We start from the raw sequence: 16,849 nt of genomic DNA, 5'->3' as shown, positions 1-16,849 counted from the left end.
AGGAGACCTTCTCTAATCTCTGAGTGTCCTAACATCATTTGCAATCTATGTCAACTGAGACTCCATTTGCTCTTGTCTCGACTCCATCTGGCACTGCCTGACCTCCATCCTCTCCAGAGTGGAAGTCATGGAAAGCATCTGAGCATACAAATCCGGTGTCTCAGGAGCTGCACGTGATGGACCTCCGACCTCAAAATGTGATGATGCGGGAATCCCATGATCATCTGGACCAGCCTCGTGCATCTCCATGTCATCTCCAGCCTGGTCATCTGTATCTGGACCAGTGTATCCCTCATCCACTGGGACATCCTCATCCTCATACTTTGACTCATCATCCTCCTCTAGACCTGGACATCTAGCTGCATCAACCCGATGGTCCTAGCTTCGATGGGATAGCCCATATCTATCTCTAGTAGTAGTCACCTCTGTGTCATCTAATCGCACCCCAAAGTGCCTAAAGATGAGCATCAATAGTCGCCCAAAGCAAATACTATCTAAGAAGGTCTAAGCATCAAAACATGGTAAAAAAGTAGAATCCTAATTGAACCATAGGATTAGGGTGTTATTGTATATAGTCCATGGGTATCATGGAAAGATTAGGGAGAATAATTCACCCTAGGTCAAGAAAATAGGAATTTATAATCAAGAAAGGTGTTGGGGAGAATCCAACAAATTAAAAGAGGATTAGGGTTCTCCAATTTGGATACCTTCTCATGAGGGTTACCTAAGGGTTTCCTCCCAAAATCAACCACTTTGGATTCCCAAGGTAAAAGGGGGAAACAAGAGCCTCCCAACAATTTTGGGGATAGAAGGAAAGATTGTAACACTAGTGTGAGACCTTTCCCACAATCACCAAGATAGGTAGAAAAATAGTAAGGGAGTAATCAAGATCTCAGGTAAGATCAATTTCAAGAAACAACACCATATGGTTTCAAGAACTTCAAAACATATAGTGAATTGGGGAATTCACTAGGCTAAGAGAATCAAAGAAAAGGCCATTACAGTAATATAATACCTTTCTCATAATCAAGAGATCAGAAGAATAGAAAAGAGAATAGATCAAAGAAGAAACAATTCGGTTATTAACCTTTGTAGAAGAAGAACCGATGAATAAACTCGAACAGATGCTTGGGGATCTTCCTTGGCTTTGAAGAGGAGGTCCTAGGGTTCTTTTCATGTTCTCCAGAGGTTTAGAATTGATTATGAGTGAAAAACACGAAATTCCCCTTTAAATAGAACAAAAACCGTTAAAAAAGTTATAGTTTTTACCAATTTGTCCTTATCATTGTTGGTCGATTGGTTGGTCGACCAACCATGTCAGCAACTCCAAAATAGGGAATTAATGGTCCAAACCTTAATATCTTTGGATGGGCTTCTCACAACTCATCAAACAACTTACCTAGTATGGAGGGATGCCTTCAAACCATGTCCAAATAGGCTTTAGGTCCAATAACCAAGCTCTCCTTCATCAATGTGCAGTTTCTTCTCCAACTCAGACAAGATTTCTAAGTATGGAACACCATCATCAATTTCCATGGATTCTGGGTGAAACACCATGTCTTCCATTGAGATGGCCCATAGTTGTCTTCTTCCAACACTTTGGTTCTTGGACCTACAGACAATAGGGTTTCAGGGTTAGGGTTAGGGCTGGATTTCACATTCCCCCCCCCCCCCTTAAAAGAAATTTCATCCTTGAAATTGAAAGCATACTTGGGCTTCCAAAAAGATGAGGAAACTTCTCCTTCATGTCTTCTTCCTTCTCCCAAGAAGCTTCTTCAGGGGTATGATTCTTCCAGCAAATCTTTACCAAAGGGATGGTACAATTCTGCAACTGTTTGTCCTTCTTGTCAAGGATTTCAGTTGGCTCTTCATCGTAAGAAAGATCCGCACTAAGTCCTTCAGGTTCCTGTTGTAGTATGTGTTTTGGATTCTCTATGTATTGTCAAAGCATCGATACATGAAATACATTATGAATTCCAGCAAGAGAAGGAGGTAAGGCTAAACAGTATGCGACGGTTCCAACCTTCTCAAGAATTTCATATGGTCCGATGAATCGAGGGCTAAGCTATCCTTTCACATTAAATCTCATTACACCTTTCATAGGTGATGCTTTTAGGAAAACTTTCTCCCCAACTTGAAATTCTAAGTCGGTTCTTCTCTTATCCGCATAAGATTTCTGTCTTGACTGAGCATACTTGATCCTTTCTCTTATCATATCCACCATTGCACTTGTAGCTTCAATCATCTTTGGACCTAAGACTTTTCTTTCACCAATCTCAATCCAATACAAGGGTGTCCTATAAGTGTTTCCATAAAAAGCCTTGAATGGAGCCATGCCTATTGTTGTTTGATGACTGTTGTTATAGGCAAACTCAACCAAAGCTAAGTGTTCATCCCAATTTCTACCCATATCCACAATACAAGACCTAAGCATATCTTCCAAAATATGAATTGTCTGCTTAGATTGTCCATCTGACTCTGGATGATGAGTAATGCTCAAATTTAACTGGGTTCCCAAGGCTTTCTGTAGACTATTCCAAAACCTTGAGGTGAACCTAGGATCTCTATCAGAGACAATACTCATAGGCACTCCGTGCAGACAAACCACATTGTCCACATAAAGTCTGGCTACCTTATCCATAGTATGAGTGATCTTCATAGGGATAAAATGGGCTGGTTTGGTCAATTTATCAATGATTACCCATACTGTATCATTACCTTTACTTGTCCAAGGCAAGCTAGTCACGAAGTCCATCGTAATGTCTTCCCACTTCCAAATAGGAACAAGAAGGGGGGAAACTCTCTTGTTTGTAGGTCCGAAGACCCGAAGTAGAAGTGGAAGTCAACTATAGGCCATATCAGTGGAAGACATGGTGTTCGACTCCAAACCCATGGACATTGACGATGATGCCCCATACTTGGAGACCTTGATAGAATTGGAAAAGAGACTACACCTTGATGAAGAGAAGTTTGGTTAATGACCTTAGAGCTTGGTTGGACAGGATTTGAAGGCATTCCTCCATGCTAGGTGAGTTATAGTTTATGTTGTGAGAAGCACATGTGATTTCGATAAGAGTTAGTGTCACATCCACCCAGCCGGTACCCTATCTGGCATACCCGAGTGTGTGATCCACAGTTCACAAGATCTAGTAGTTAGTGAAATCATCCTCCCAAATTCACAACAATATAATCAAGAACAAGACTAAATCAATGTTATCAGCGTTATTCAAATGAATCAAAGATAAGTAACGAGATAATCATCAGAGTGCGGAAAAGATACCAATAGATATATAAATCAAAAGTAGAGTGAGGCGGAATCTCACTCCACGAGTACAACGGAATGTAGTTCGAAAATCAAATGGGATTACAACTGATTCTAAAGACAAGAAAAAAAATATATAATCTAATTAAACTAGAGTCTTTTCTACTTAATAAAGGATGTCCTCATAAACATAAACTTCATCGATTATGCTCAGACGCTCCCACTCCACGTTAGGGCTAATCCTGGTAACAAGAGAGACCACTCGAGGGATCCTCACAGTAATCTTTGTAATCGCCAACACTTTGCGTATGGTACGCTTCTTCATATTGCGCTTCATAGCCATCAAAACCTGTAGAATAGTCTAACAAAAGATATTGTACAAAAAGGAGTGAGTTTCAAAAGAAACTCAGCAAGGCAAGTTATTCCATAATAGCATAAATAACATAGTATCACAAACAAAGCATAAAGTGATATGATATGAGACAACAATGCATGTATGAGTCTAACTCTATGTATGCTGGTCTCTATAGGCAGACATGCTTTAAGTTGTAGCACCATACTTCTTTGGGTAGGTCTCATCTCACAACGCCGGTTGGCAAAGGGTCCATCATCCATCTAGGACAATCCATGGTTAGGGGTTAAGTCACCTCTCTCTCACATCACCGTTTGGTTTAAGTATTGGCGCATGTCTAGGTAAAGCCTAGCCCAATGCAAGTCTTCTACTTGGTCATATCAACTCAGATCCAGATACGTCCATTCCTCGCCCCTGGCGATCCTTTCCGGTATCCTTCACACTAGAGTCAGCGTATCCTATGGCTACAACCAACTCGGACTACGGACTCATCAACCCTATAGGTCATCCACATATAGTAAACGGGAAGCTCTCATGTCTTCTCACGGGTTGGTTACCGGTCTTGAACGCCCATGAGCCCAAGTCTATCCATATACAACTCTACCCATAAATGGTCCCCACAATGTGATTCATGTCCCCTCACAGATATAACTCACCGGTCTTGAGCACCCATGAATCCCCATTGCTACCACGGGTCGCTCGGTCTCAATACCCTTCTGAATCGGGTCTGATATAACAAGGGTGTAACCTAGCCAAACACTGCTAGACAAGTCCTAGGTATGAAAGCCAATAATCCGGGAAAGTGTCAAAGGGCAACATTGGAAATTTCCCATACTACTCCCAATGAGGTTCAAGGATAGAAATGTCAAAAGGACATTCCCCAATCCCAAATCATACCTAAGCAATCACAATCATAATTCAGTCATATCATCCACGACAGATATCTCATCATATGAAAGAGTATAATAAGACAAGATTAAATAAATAAGAAAACATACATGAGTAAGTATTCATACATAATCAAGTACATAAAGTAAATAAGGAAATAAGGTCCTAACGTACTTGCAGCATTCGTATCATAATAGAAACTAACATAACAGTAGCAAATCTAAGTAGTTCCCAAATTAGAAACTAAATCTATGCAAATCTATGTTAATATGGTAACAACTTCCTTACCTTAAATAGATTCGAGAATATTCCGGATGGACAAGAGGATGAATCCAAAGTTAGCAAATAAACCCTAGAATAGCATCACACAATCATTAGGAAGTAGTCCTAAAAGAATAAGCATGAATCGAATCGAATCGGACAAAGAAAACAGATTTTGTTCTTGCGGGTTGATTGGCTGGGTTGAGTGCTCCAGTCGACCCAAGCAATCTGCCCAAGAGAAAATCCGAAAATAAAAAGAGAATCTTGATCCGAAACCTATGCTACACAAACCGGAATGCGACGAAACTTGGAGGGATTGTCTAACACAGTAGTCTAAGACTAAGAAGCATAATTTAGACATCAAACCACCATTAAAACATTACTTACTAATTTAGAACCATAGTTTCTATTTTGGTACAAATCATAGTTTTCATTGGAAACATGCTATGAATGAAAGAGATGAACTAGAGATGATTAGATCTCATTCTAGTACAAGAACACAGTAGATCAAAGGTATGAATAATCATAGAGAAGCATCTATAATGCTAGAATGAATCAAAATAGGAATATTATCATAGTTTAAGAAGAAATCATAAGAATCATGTCAAGAATGAATGAGATGATCATAATACAAGAGAATGAAAAGAGATTGTAAAGATATGACTACAAGGTTGCAGCATCTTCATCATAATCTCAGTTCAGAGATGAGAGTGATCATAGAAAGAATAAATCATTAACATAAAAGATAGATTACTAACCTTTAATTGAAGAACAAGAGAGAGAGTTTGCAAGATTGCAAGATTAGGTCTTCTTCTTCACTCTTGGAGGCTTGGAGATGGTTTCCCTTTGTTCTCTAAGTGTTATGGAGGCTAGGGATACTAAAATCACGAAGTCATGGGGTATATATAGCAAGATACTCAAAACAGAAGATTTTGTTCGAGTTTAGAAACTCTGGGTCGATTGTTTGCAAGATTGCAAGATTAGGTCTTCTTCTTCACTCTTGGAGGCTTGGAGATGGTTTCCCTTCATTCTCTAAGTGTTATGGAGGCTAGGGATACTAAAATCACGAAGTCATGGGGTATATATAGCAAGATACTCAAAACAGAAGATTTTGTTCGAGTTAAGAAACTCTGGGTCGATTGGCAGGGTAGCATGGCCCAGTCGACCCAAGCACTCGACCTAGGCTGACAGGAAAGCCAAAGATAGGGATTTGAGGGTCTTCCACTACTCGGAATCAAACGAAACTGTAAACACATATTCTATAACATACCTAGCATGGAAAAATGGCTTTAAATCATATCCCACCAAGCTCTAAGGTCATCAACTAATCTTCTCTTCATCAAGGTGCAGTCTCTTCTCTATATCCAACACTGTCTTCAAGTATGGGGCATCATCTTCAATCTCCATAGGTTCGGAGTCGAACACTATATCTTCTACCAATATGGCCCATAGTTGACTTCCACTTCTACTTCGGGTCTTCGGACCTACAATCAAAGAGTATCCGGGTTAAGGTTAGGGCCGGGTTTCACAGTTAGACCCTCAATTCCCTGTTTCAGGCTTTGTTGACAACCTGAGTCGACTGGGCCAATCGACCTAGCCAATCGACCCACAAAGACAAAATCTGTGCAAGATCCTCTATTTAGGTTTATGATGCTCTATATAAGAGAACTTCGTGTTTCTTAGCCTCCTTTGGTTCTAAAACCCCTAGAGAACGTGGAGAACTCCTCTCAAAGCGTCTCCTTGGTGTTGGTGAAGAACTCTTGCAAACTCTCAAGTTTCCTCTCTTGTTCCTTCAATCAAAGGTTAGTAATCTCTCTTGTATGGTATTGATCTACTCTTACTATGATCTATTCTCTGTACTGAGATTATGAAGAAGATGCTGCATCCTTGCAATCATCTCTTCTACAATCTCCATTTATTCTTATATGCTATGATCTTCATACTTAATCTTAACCATGATTCTTATGATTTCATCATGAAACTATGATCATACTCTTGATTTGATTCCTCTAGCATTATAGATGCATCTTCATGGTTATTCATATCCTTGATTTACTGAGTTAATCTACTAGAATGAGAACTCATCATCTCTAGTTCTTCTCTTGAGTTCATAGCATGTTTTCATTGAAAATTATGATTTTATCAAATTAGAAAGTATGCTTCTAAATTAGTAGGTATTGGTTTTGATCGTTGTTCGATGTCTAATCTATGCTAGTTAGTCCTAGATTACTGTTTTAGAGATTTTGTCCAAGTTTTGTAGCATTTCGAATCTTGTAGAATAGGTTTTGGATAAAATATCAGTTTTTGGATGCGTACTGTTCATTGGGTCGACTGCCTAGGTTGACTGGACCAATCGACCCAGCCAGCCTTCCCAGCATGACAGCAAGGGATTTCTTCATCCGTCTTGATCCGTTTGATGTCTATTCTTTTAGGATTTCTTCCTAATGATTCTTTAATGCTTGTTTAGGGTTTGTTTGCTAACTTTTGATTCATTCTCTTGTTCGTCCGTAATATCTTCGAATCTATTTAAGGTAAGGACAGTTGTTTCCATATTAACATAGATTGTGTGAATCCTAGTTTCTAAATTGGGAAACACCTAGATTTTCTATTGATATTGTAGTTTCTAATTATGATATGATTGTTGTAAGTACAGTAGGATCTTAATTTTACATTTCCTTTATGTACTTGATCATGTATGGACTGCTACTCATATATGTAGCATATTCAATTGATCTTGTCTTTATGTATGATGAGATAACAGTTGTGTATGTTATGATTGAATTGGGAATGTGATTGATTAGGTATGATTTGGGATAGGGGAATATCCTTTTGACATTTCTGTCCTTGGACATCAGTGGGAATAATATGAGATATTTCCGATGGTGCCCTTTGACGCTTTCCCGAATTATTGGTTGTCATACCTAGGACTTGTCTAGCAATGTTTGGCTAGAATTCCCTATTATATCAGACCTGATTCGGAAGGGTATTGAGACCGAGTAACCCGTGGTAGCAATGGGGATTTATGGGTGCTCAAGACCAGTGAGTTATATCCGTGAGAGGACATGAATCACATTGTGGATACTCGTGAGAGGACATTCATTGGTAGGGTCACATCTAGTAGACTTGGGCTCATGGGCGCTCAAGACCGATAGCCAACCCGTGAGAGGACATGAGAGCTTCCCGTCTATTATTTGTGGATGACCAATAGGGTTAATGAGTTTGTAGTCCGAGTTGGTTGTAGCCATAGGACACGCTGACTCTAGTGTGAAGGATACCTAAAAGGATTGCTCGAGGCGAGGAATGGACGTATCTGGATCTAAGTTGATATAACCAAGTAGATGAGTTGCATTTGGCTAGGCTTTACCTTGACATGCACCAATACTTAGACCAATGGTAATGTGAGAGAGCGGTGACCTAAACCCCAGCCAAGGAACATCCGAGAGGGATGCAAGACCCAATTACCACAAGAGAACCCAAGATACTGAGATGGTTGAAGGAGAGTGATTTGAGTCCTACCCAAAGAAGTATGGTGCTATGACTTAAAGCATGTCTACCTATAGAGACCAACATACATAGAGTTAGACTTATACATGCATTGATTGTCTCATATCATTTTGCATCATGCTATGTTTCTGCTATCATGTTATTTATGTTGTTATGGAATAACTTTCCTTGCTGAGTTCTCTTGAACTCACTCCTTTCATGCAAATATTTCTTGTTAGATTATTCTACAAGTGTTGATGACCATGACGGCCAGTACGAGGAAGCGCAAGCTGATGAAGCATACTTCACTCAAGGTGTTGGCAGTTACGAAGATTTCAGTGATGATCCCTCGTGTGATCATGCTACGTATGAGGATTAGCCCTACCTTGGAGTGGAAGCGGCCGTGCTTAATCTCTGAAGTTTATGTTTATGAAGACGTTCTTTATAAAGTAGAAGAAACTTTAGTTTAGTTTGATTACTTCTTTCTTTCCTTTCTTTTGGAATCAGTTGTAATCTTCTTTTTGACTTTCGAGCTACATTTCTGCTGTAACTATGGAGTTATATTCCACCTCACTCTACCTTTTGATTATATATATATTGGTATCATTTTCCGCACTCTGATGTTATTTCGTTATATTGCTTGATTTTCTAAATAATATTGATAACCTTGATTTAATCTTGTTCTTGATTATATTATTGTGAATGTGGGAGGTTGATTTCCTCGATATTGATCTTCGAGGCTGTGGATCACACACTCGGGTATACTAGATAGGGTACCGGCTAGGTGGAAGTGACACTTGGTCACAAAATCTTCCACATCGGCCTTCAAACCATTCCACCAAAAATGTTCTCTTAGATCCCTGTACATCTTAGTACTTCCTGGGTGCACTGTATAAATTGACTGGTGTGCTTCTTTCAAAATCTCATTCTTAATTTCCTCAATAGTAGGCACACAAAGTCTTCCTTTAAATAACAAGGCACCATCCATAGATATACCAAAATCAGGGTCCAACTCAGGATTCGAAGAAATCTTCTCAATCTTCTCCTTCAATTCCTGATAAGAAGCTTGCAGAGCAACAATTCTATCTCTAAGGGTGGATCTTGCTATCATGGTCGAGAGAACAAAATTAGACCCTTATGGAATGATTTCTAATCCAAGTTTCAAAATCGATAACAGCAACGGTTGACTCAAAGCATTCAAATCCAATTCTATTCTTTTACTTTTCCTACTAAGAGCATTAGCAACCACATTCACTTTACCAGAGTGATACTTGAATGTCACATCATAGTCAGAGATCAATTCCAACCATCTTCTTTGTCTCATGTTCAACTCCTTTTGGGTAAAGAAGTACTTCAAACTTACCACTTTACCATGTTGCATCAGGACGCAACCCAAACCAATCTTCGATGCATCGGTATAGATTGTCAAACCACTGGAGTCATTAGGTATAGTCAAAACTAGGGCACTTGTCAATCTATCCCTTAGCTCTTGAAAGTTCTTTTCACAAGCGTCGGTCCAGAAAAACTTCTCATCTTTCCTAGTTAGCTTAGTCATAAGAGCAGCCAACCTAGAAAAGTTCTCAATAAATCTCTTGTAGTATCCCGCCAATCCCAAAAAACTTCTTATTTCTGTCATGGTCTTCAGTCTAGCCTAGTCGGCAACTGCTTTCACCTTCTCAGGATCAACATGAATAGCTTTAGCTGAAACCACATGGCCGAGAAATACTACCTTTGAGAGCCAAAAGTCACACTTGCTAAACTTGGCATAAAGTTTCTTTTCTCTTATTCTTTACAATGTGAAACCAAGGTGTTTTGCATGCTCATCTTCATTTTTTGAGTAAATCAAGATGTCATCAATGAAGACGATCACAAACTTATTCAGTACATCATGAAAAACTCGGTTCATAAGATCCATGAACACAGCCGGAGCATTAGTCAAACCAAAGGGCATAACTCTAAATTCATAGTGATCATATGAGAAACCAGCCCTAACCCTAACTCGAAAACCCTGTTGTTTGTAGGATCTAAAACCAAAAGTGAAAGTAGAAGGCAGCTATGGGCCATCTTAGTAGAAGACCTAGTGTTTGATCCAGAACCCATGGATATTGATGGTGTTCTATACTTAGAAACCATGTCTGAGTTAGAGAAGAAGCTGCACATTGATGAAGGAGAGCTTGGTTGTTGGACCTAAAGCTTATCTGGACATGGTTTGAAGACATCCCTCAATGCTAGGTATGCTGTTTGAGGTGTTGTATGAAGCACATGCAAAAATAATGAAATCTGGGCCATCAATTCCCAAAATTGAGTTGCTGTCTTGGTTGGTCGATTCGCCAATCGACCAACAGGGTTATAATGGTAAATTTTGGAAATCCTTGCAATTTTGGGACTTTTATGCTATTTAAAGGGGGGGGGGACTCCATTTTTTTCACTCACAATCAGTTCCAAGCCTCTAGAGAATGTGGAAAGAACCCTAGAACCTCTCCTCCAAAGCCAAGGAAGATCCTCAAGCATCCGTTCGAGTTTCTTCATCGGTTCTTCTTCTAAAAGGTTAGTAATCAATTTGTTTCTTCTTTGATTCATTCTTTCTTCTATACTTCTGATCTTCTGATCTTCTGATTATGAGAAGGGTATTATACTGCTGTAATGGCCTCTTCTTTGTTTCTCCTAGCCATAGAGTGAATGGGACCATTCAGTCTATCTTCTTGAACCATATGGTGATGTTTTTGTTTCTTGATTTTACCTGAATTCTTGATTAATCTCTTGTATTGTTTTTCTTTCAAAGTTTATGATTGTGGGGAAGGTCTCATACCATTACCATGACCTTCCCTTGTGTCCCCATGATTATTGGGTGAATCCCTTTTCTTTCCTAAATGAGAAACCATAATAGTTGAATTTGGGAGGAAACTGTTGGGTAACCCTCATGAGAGAATATCCAAATTGGGTAACCCTCATGAGAGAATATCCAATTGGGAACCCTATTATTTCTGATCCTCCCCAATGCCATTCTCAATTTTGAATTACTAAGCATATGTTTCCCTTACCCTCTGTGAACCTACCTTGGGTTATTTTGAGAACCAATCTAGGGGAACCTTCACGAGATGATATTCAATTGAGAACCCTAATCCTTTATTAATTATTGGATCATCCCCAAAGCTTTCCTTGATGTGGTTTTCGTATTCTTTATTTTCCCTAAGGTGAATCTTTATTCTCCCCGGCCTTTCCATGAGAGCCATGGTTAGTGTATGTTAAGACCCTAAATCTTTATGGCTCAATCAAGAACCTATCTTTTGACCATAACTTGATGCTTTGACCTTCTTAGATAGTCTTAATATGTTCTAGGAAGCTCCCCTTCGAATTTCAAACCAATCCAACTTCAAATGAAGAAGTTATGATCAAATTAGGGTTTATAGCCCCGTGCTATTCCATTGGTCGACTGGGCCAGTAGACCAACCAATTGACCAACACAGAGAGTAGCCTCAAATCTGCTCTATTTACTTCCGTTTGACTTCTAATCTTCTAGGTCTTATTCATTATTATATGCTTGTGTAGGTTTTAATTGCTAGTCTTGGACCTCTTCCTCATTATTCTACAAAATCCCTTAAAGATTACTTAAGGTAAGGATGGTTGATCCCTAATAACCTAATATGGATGTCTTTAGATTTGATTACATGATCATTACTAATGCTGTAATTAGTTTCTTATAATTATACTGCTGCTGTAGTTCTTCAACTACAGTAGTACTTGTTCTTATAATTCAATTGTTATTTCAATTATGATTGATCACTTACTTATGTTTTATATTTTCAGTTGTGCTTGTGAATGACTGATTGGGAATGTGATTGCCTAGGTTGTGATTGGGGATTGGGGAATGCCCTTTTGGCGTTCCTGCCTTTGGACACCAGTGGAGGTGGTATGGGATATTTTCCTATGGTGCCCCTTGGTGTTTTCCCTAATTACTGGTTGACATACCTAGGGCATGTCTAGAAGTGTTAGGCTAGGATGTCCCTATTATATCAGACCTCATCGAAAGGGAATTGAGACCGAGCAACCCATGGTAGCAATGGGGATTTGTGGGCGCTTAGGATACCAGAAAGTTACATACGTAAAGGACATGAATCACATTGTGGATACTTGTGAGAGGCCATTCGTTGGTACAGTTGCAGAAGTGGAACAAGGGCCCTTGAATCAAGACCGGTAACAACCCATGAGAGGAAATGGGAACTTCCTGTTAACTTGATGTAGTTGACCAATAGGGTTGATGAGTCCGTAGTCCGAGTTGGTTGTAGCCATAGGATACGCTGACTCTAGGGTAAAGGATACCGGAAAGGATCACCCGGGGCGAAGAATGGAAGTATCTGGATCTAAGTTGATGTAACTAAGTAGAAGACTTGCAGTTGGCTAGGCTTAACCTTGACATGCTCCAGTACTTAGACCAATGGTGATGTGAGAGAGCGGTGACCTAAACCCAAGCCATGGAATGTCCAAAAGGGATGCCTTGACCCAACTACCACCAGCAGACCCAAGATACCAAGATGCTTGAGGGGGAGTGATTGAGACTTACCCAAAGAAGTGTGGTGCTATGACTCAAAGCATGTCTACCAATAGAGACCAGCATACATAGAGTTTGAAGCATATTTGCATTGTCTGTTTCATATCATATTGCATTCTTTATGACTTGCTATCATGTGTTATTATGTTATTATGGAACTACCTTGCTGAGTTCTTTTGAACTCAGTCCTTTTTGCAATATCTTCTGTTAGACTTCTCTGCAGGTAATACTACTACTGTTGACTATGATGGTTAGTACTATGAAAGCCAGGTTGATGACCCATACAGTACTGACTATGGTGACTACGTTGGTGAAGACTATCAGTATGAGACTGATGCTTATTAGGAGTAGTTCAGCTTTAGCACTTGTGTGCCAGCGATGGAATATCATCCCATCCTCTTTTTGACTTTTATTAGATTAGTTGAGACCTTAGTTGTTTGTTCCCCTTTTTATTTTGGGAACCGGTTGTAATCTTCCTTTTTGATCTACTTTCCGTTGCATCTGTGGAGTGAGTTTCTGCCTCATTCTACTTTTTGATTTATTCTATTGGTATCATTTTTCGCACTCTGATTGTATTCTTGAACCTTATTTTTGATCTTTTGATTAATAAAGTTAACATTTTGATTTAATCTTGTTCTGATTATATGATTGTGAATGTGGGAGGATGATTTCCTTAAATACTGGATCTTCGAGACTGTGGATCACACACCCGGGTATTCCAGGATAGGGTACCAGTGGGTGGATGTGACACCATATCTCGTTCTGAAGGCTGTCTTGAAAATGTCACTAGACTTCACCTTAAGTTGGTGATAGCTAGATCTCAAGTCAATCTTCGAGAACACGACTGCACCTTTCAACTGATCAAAGAGGTCATCAATCCTGGGCAACGGATATCTATTCTTTATGGTCAGCTTGTTCAACTCCCGGTAATCAATGCATAGACCCATGCTACCGTCCTTCTTCTTCACAAATAGAACCGAAGCTCTCCAAGGTGATACACTTGGTTGTATAAAACCTCTTCCTAAGAGCTCTTTCAGTTGGTTCTGTAGTTCTTTTAATTCGGTAGGTGCCATTCTATACGGGGCTTTAGATACCGGAGCAGCTCCTGTGATTAAATCAATCAAAACTCCACTTCTCTATCAGGAGGCAATCCTGACAAATCATCGGGAAAGACATCCACAAAATCACAAACTACCTTGACTTCCTTGAGCTTCTTTTCTTCTTCGACCTTGCTTCCAAGTGAAGCACTTTCCACTAATGCATAGACTTGCATCAATGCAGTCAAAGTTTTCTCGCTAACACTTCCTTTCTCACCTTGAAATTCAAATATAGATTTTCCACCAATCTAAAATTGAATCTTCTTTGAAGAACAAAGAATCACAACTTTATGTGCTGTCAGCCAATCTATTTCCAAAATAACATCAAAGTCCTTCATATCAAGGAGAACTAAGTTGGCTTTCAAATCCTTCTCACAAACCAAGACAAGACATTCTTCTAATACTTTATCTAGTTTCACGACAAATTTTGTAGGTGTGCTAATCATTAAACAACTAGATAGGTTTTTGGGTGTCAAGTCAGTCTTTCCAACAAATGTAGATGAGATGAATGAATGAGATGCACCCGTATCAAATAATACAAAAGCAGGTATAGAAGTGACTAGCAATGTACCTGTCACAACTTCATGGTTTGCATCCAGTTTAGTAACAGTTATACTGAACACTCTTCCAGATGGAGGAGCAGGAGCACTCTTCGCTATTGGTGCAAACGAATGATTCGTCTTCTTAGGGCAATCATGAGCAAAATGTCCAGTCTGCTTACAAAAAAAGCAAACGGGTTGTTGATAAGCATGCATTTACCATTATTTATTTGATTTAATTCCCCATACTTATTTAATTAAAAAGAGCTAATTGAGTATTTTTGTATATTTTTCAGGAATAAGGTGATTTTGGTTATTAGAGATAATATGGAGTATAGTTGGCAAATAATTTAGATATTGGTGGATTTTAAATCATGGCATTCAATCTTGCTGCCCAAGAAATCATGAAAAGTGAGATCTTAGCCAAATTGGAAACAGGTGGAGGTCTAAGGAACAAAATTGGTAATAAATATGAAAATCGGGTAAACAGACCTACTTTCAGTATTTTGGATATATCTCTCTCGTATGAGCTTGGATTGCAGTGATTCAAGATGCTATGGAACAGTATTGAAAATATCTACAACTTTATAGTTTTAAGTTTTTCCAAAATCTGAAAAATAAAAGTAAAATCGACGGGTAAAGAGAGGGGATTCATTGTGTACGAGATACATAAAAGAGAAGCCAACCACATAGAGGGGGAAGACGGCGAACGCGGCTCTCATCTCTCTCATTGCTGAAGAAGAAAACCAAATCTCTCTCTCTCTCTCTCTCTCTCTCTCTCTCTCTCTCTCTCTCTCTCTCTCTCTCTCTCTCTCTCTCTCTCTCTCTTGCTCTCTCCCTATGTTTCATCTTTATTTTTCTTCTAAACTTTGTGATAATGAGTAGCTAGTTCCTTTTCTTTGGGATGTAGATGAACAATGCTTATTTCATTAATTTGATTATTCTATCTCTTCTAGTTGATTGTGTTTGAGACTGTCCAAAGATGTTTTATAGTTCAGCAAACTAAGCGTGCCAAGTTTCGGCGAAGGACAATAGTCTTGCAAAGATAGGGCATACCTAGGAAGACCATCCCTAATTTGCTTTGAAGTGTAGAGTTATATCGGTTAGGGAAAAGCATTGGGGATTCGAAATCCCAAAGATCTTCACATATTCATAATTAAAGTTTTTGCATTAATTAGTAGATTTAGTTTAAATTTAGTTTTTTTGAATTCAATCTTAGTGACTTAGCCTTTTAGTTCCCCATAGTTCGACCCCGTACTTTCTGCTTGCTAGATTAGTATAGGATTTTATTTTTGATTGGTTAGCGATACGATCAGTTGTCTTGGCACAACTGGAGGTACTGCCACTGGAGGCTTTTGAATCACCGGTCTAGGATTCACATTCACTGGCCTGTTAACTGGAACACTTACTGCTTGTCTGTTCCCACTGAACTGATTTTGCTGGCCAATCTGTGCATACTTGAATTCTGGCCTACACTCCTAGGCTGAAAAGCAGGAGTAGGATAAGGTGTAGGTCTAATGAATCTCCTTTCCAGGCGATTAACCAATCCAGGATTCCTTTGTTGCCATGGCCTCTATACACGAGCACTATCCTTTTCTGTCTCTTCTAGTTTCTTTGCATTTTGAACAATCTGGGCATAGCTTTCAATAGGGTGAACAATTAGATAAACCTAATTGTAGGTCGCAATCCCTTGAAAAACTTCTTTTCTTTTGCACAATTAGATCTCATAGATTCTGGGGCAAAGAAAAAGAGTTCCTCAAACTTCTGTTGGTAGTCAAGTACAGATAGAGGTCCTTGAGCTAGAGCCATGAACTCGGCTTCCTTAGCATCCTTTACTACTTTAGGGAAATAGTTCTTACAAAATGAATCCTTAAAAAGTTCCCAAGTAACCACACCAGCATGTAAATCTTCAAGAATCGGATGGGTGGAGGTCCACCAAGCATCGGCTTCATGCTGGAGCTTCTGTTCAGCAAACATAATCTTTTGAGCTTTAGAACACTGCAGGTGGCGAAAAGCCTTCTCTAGTTCCCGCAACCACTTGTTCAGAAACAGGGTGTCTTTAGTGACGCCAGTAAAAGTAGGCACTTGCAATTTCAAAAAACTCTCCATCAGTCGGGTATTGGGGAGTTCCTGCTAACCTTTTCGCATTTGAGACAGCAACATGAGGGTCTCCATTAGCACTAGTATTGGTCTTATTATGTAGAGTCATAAAACTCGTCATCATCTAATTAAACTGTGTAGCTTGCTGCTGCATGATATTGCCCATAATGTTGGCAATATCTGGGAAACTTCCTACCGGTGGAGCACCGGTGGTTCAAAGAGCGCTTTGACCAGTCAATGAAGTCTGCTGGTCAGGGCCACCTTCAGGTATGGTTCCGTGAGGTATGTCTTCATTCTCAATATTGCCACTACCAACAC

General features: G+C 39.4%; 1 pseudogene; it reads right to left on the bottom strand.

Annotated features, from left to right (window-relative positions):
* The window catches only part of LOC149024175 (uncharacterized), a 45,249-nt pseudogene extending 29,009 nt beyond the window's left edge, over positions 1-16,240 (bottom strand).
* Between the last annotated feature and the right edge of the window lie 609 nt (positions 16,241-16,849).

Source organism: Hakea prostrata, chromosome 2, assembly GCF_041222555.1.
Source record: "Hakea prostrata isolate BN-2017 chromosome 2, UWA_Hpros_2, whole genome shotgun sequence".
Classification (NCBI taxonomy): domain Eukaryota; kingdom Viridiplantae; phylum Streptophyta; class Magnoliopsida; order Proteales; family Proteaceae; genus Hakea; species Hakea prostrata.
The sequence above is the reverse complement of the archived record's forward strand: the minus strand, read 5'-3'. Positions and strand labels throughout refer to the sequence as shown.